The following is a 3,447-nucleotide window of genomic DNA, read 5'->3' as shown; positions in this document are numbered from 1 at the left end:
AAGAACCAGAAACCTCCGGCTCAAATCAAGCATTGGCTTCGGCGCTGTATTTGAATTAATGCCATTGTGGCGTCCAGTGCATCAAGGGGTCAAGGTCTCGGAAACTTTATGAGAGGAATCTGTTCATTGGGAACTTTTTCACCTCTTTTTTGAAAATGTGGGTCAATGGGTTTGACCGAATCTTGGTTGGGAGGAAGTCCCAGAACCTTGGAGCTAATTCTGAAAAAGGAGGGGCTGTACATTTTTAGGTCGAGGACTACCGGTCTGCCGAAGGCAGAACCGGAAGTCGGAAGATTTAATGTTTTCTAGAGTGGCTATTTAGCCCGCCTCTCTTTTAGCTTCTCCTCCATTGGCTGGCTTCCTAAACGGAGGCCAGCTATTGGAGGAGAGAGCCGTCCCTCCAAATAGGCTCCGTCTTTTTCAGATTCGGGGGCGTGTTCCTGCTGTTCTTTCCACTTTTTAGCCACGCCCCTTTCGAACAGCAGGAACACGCCCTCGAATCTGAAAAAGTTTCGAAGCTTCCATCCGCCATTTTTTAGGACTCACCAGAAGCTCCGAGGGCGTTGCAGGCGTTTGTCTCCTACAGGGGTAGACTTTCGGACTAAGTGGAACACCAGATCAGGGAAGGCTGAAATGTCAGGTAATTCCTAGCTCTTTATTGTGGGGGTGAGCGGATTGCCGGCCCTGACGCAAAGCTTGTCCCCTGATGCCAAAACATGGCCTGTGACCCGGGGCAGTGAAGGGTGGTACAACGCGTGTGTAAGCAGGGCAAAGTGAAATGATGCAGCCGCCATAAACTTGGATTATTAAACTGAATCCCATCCGTAGTTTTTACACCTAGACTAAATAAAGGGGCAGTGTTTAGCGTCTCGCTAGATAGCACCTTCAACTAGACCAGACACTTGAAGAATTTGGATGCCAGCCCCAGAATTGTCATGTTCTTCGTACTGTGTGTAGCAACACAATTTATAATTGGCTCTTTAGCGCCTCGGAATATCGTTTAATCGAGCTTTGTTTTTAGTAATTCGTGGTAGTTTAGAAGTCGGGTGTCTGATTGTGGAGGTATGTACTGTACTGGGCGTTAATAATTCATTAAGTATCGCAGCTCTGCAGCCTCACTTGAACGACCTTTTTTCCTCTGCACTTCAATCTGCTGTTGCTACTTCCCTTTAGCAGAACGCTTGTTTTCAAACATTGGACACTTTCTGCCACGAAATTCACGTTGATTCGGGACCGCAACCAAATGATAAAACCTTACGCTTAAAACTGACTTGTGTTGCTCGTCTCTGTTTAAGACGGATTTAATGGCGGCTTTTTGTCTCCTTCAGGGGTAGACTTTCGGACGAAGTGGAACCCAAGATCAGTGAAAGCTGAAATTCAGGTATTTCCTAGCTCTTTATTGTGTGGGTGAGCGGATTGCCGGCCCTAAAGCAAAGCTTGTCCACTGATGCCAAAACGTGGCCTGTGACCCGGGGCAGTGAAGGGTGGTACATCACGTGTGGACAAAGTGAAATGAGGGCTTAAACATCTTTCGGGACAGACAACCAAATGGTGATAAAACGTAATGCTGATCACTTTGTGCCCCCGCCCCCCCCGTCCAGGTAACCCATCATACCGAGCGTGTCGTAATTATGATTGGTGGTTAAGTCGGTCTTTCTAAGGCATGTCACGTGAGCAATGCATACTGAGTGAATATTTTGGTGTCAACGGCAGTGGCTTTTCTATTCCGTATTTTCTGAGTACGCCGTCAGTCTGCACACTGAATACTTCAGCGAAGAAATTAGCTGTACTGTCGTAATTTCCCCTTGAAACAAACAGTGGTGGGGGCAGTGTTTAGCGTCTCTATGTAGCTCCTTCACCGAGAATAGACATTTGATGAATTTTGAGGCCAGTCCCAGGATTGGCATGTTTTTCATATAAACTGTGTAGCAACACAATTTATAATTGGCTTTTTAGCGCCTCGGCATATCCTCTAAACGAGCTTCGTGTTTATGGTAATTCGGTGGTAGCGACTAAATAACGGGCCTTCTCCACGCCTGAGTAGTTTTCATACTAAATAACTTATAATTAAGAAGTTTCTTGTTCGGTTTGGAGGGAATGTGTCTAATCGTGGAGGTATGTGCACTAAGTAATACTCGTAGGTAATTTCATCGTTGCTAGTATTGGGCGTTAATAATTCATAAAGTATCGCAGCCTCACTCGAACGACATTTTTTCCTAGATACTTCCATCTGCTGTTGCTACTTCCTTTAGCAGAACGAAATTCACGTTGATTGTTGGTTTTGCACTAATCTTTATTTCTGTGTTTAACAGCATTCCGATGTCCGAAGGATGCGCAGTTCGTTCTAGAGGGAGACTATCTTCACAGCACAATTGCGGGTAAATATCAGACCACCTCGGAACTCCCCTAAAAGACTGAATTTCTGTAACGTTCCTTAAACTTTGCAGACTCTTGCGAGGGTATATTAAAGGCTTCACTCCACGAGGACTACACAGTTGTAGTTCATCACTACTTTGTGGCCAACATGCTGTTCAGATATCATTTTAATTGATTAAAACTACCGTGCTTGCTTAAATCACTGCTATGACTTGCGCTCAGTTCCACACGGTGGAAGCATTTAGTTTCCTTTTTCGGTCGAGCCTAGGCAGTGCGCTGTTTTTGAGACATGCGGTGTCTCCTTTGTGCACACCCATCGTTTTCATTGGTTCCTTTTTAGGCGAGGGACCATCTGGTCTGCCGAAGGCAGAACCGGAAGTCCGGAGATTTAATGTTTCAGAGAGTGGCTATTTAGCCCGCCTCTCTTTTTGCCTCTCCTCCATTGGCTGGCTTCCTAAACGGAGGCCAGCCATTGGAGGAGAGAGCCGTCCCTCCAAATAGGCTCCGTCTTTTTCAGATTCGGGGGCGTGTTCCGTGCTGTTCTTTCCACTTTTTAGCCACGCCCATTTTTGAACAGCAGGAACACGCCCTCGATTCCGAAAAAGTTTCGAAGCTTCCATCCGCCATTTTTTATCAATCACTCGAAGCTCCGAGGGCGTTGCAGGCGGCGCCGGGCTCGGGAATCCTGTGCACAGCTCCCAGGTGCAGCCTGCTCCATGCCCGGCTGCCCTGTGCGCATCACAGACCGACAGCCTCCTCCCGAGGATCCCGGTGGCTGCGCTCCACCCTCACCCCGGCCGCTATCTTCCAGTGCCATCCGCGCCGCGGCACCAGCAGCAAACAGCTCTGGGATCGTGCACAACCGGGAGCCCTGTGTTCTCCCGGTTGTGTCCCATATAGTGGCTTTGAAAGTTGACAAATGTTACTGTAAATGACTATGACCCATACTTTACCCAAAAATGATTATTGGGGTTGTGCGTATCTTTTTGGGGTGAGAGGTCGGTCCGCAGCTTGCCAGTCTACAAACGATTACTATCATCGAACACAGCCACGTATTGAGTGTTTATTGGT

The 3,447-nt window shown here is 47.5% G+C and overlaps 1 non-coding gene across 1 annotated transcript; it reads left to right on the top strand.

Moving 5' to 3' along the window:
• The first annotated feature begins 1,505 nt into the window (after positions 1-1,505).
• Positions 1,506-1,577, top strand: LOC146866440 (small nucleolar RNA SNORD2). The gene has a single exon (XR_014977669.1). It is a non-coding gene; the product is annotated as a small nucleolar RNA SNORD2 (small nucleolar RNA).
• The last annotated feature ends 1,870 nt before the right edge of the window (positions 1,578-3,447 follow it).

This window comes from Triturus cristatus, chromosome 2_1 (genome assembly GCF_964204655.1).
Source record: "Triturus cristatus chromosome 2_1, aTriCri1.1, whole genome shotgun sequence".
NCBI classification, from domain to species: Eukaryota; Metazoa; Chordata; class Amphibia; order Caudata; family Salamandridae; genus Triturus; species Triturus cristatus.
Note: the sequence above shows the minus strand (reverse complement) of the source record. Positions and strands in the feature narration are given on the sequence as shown.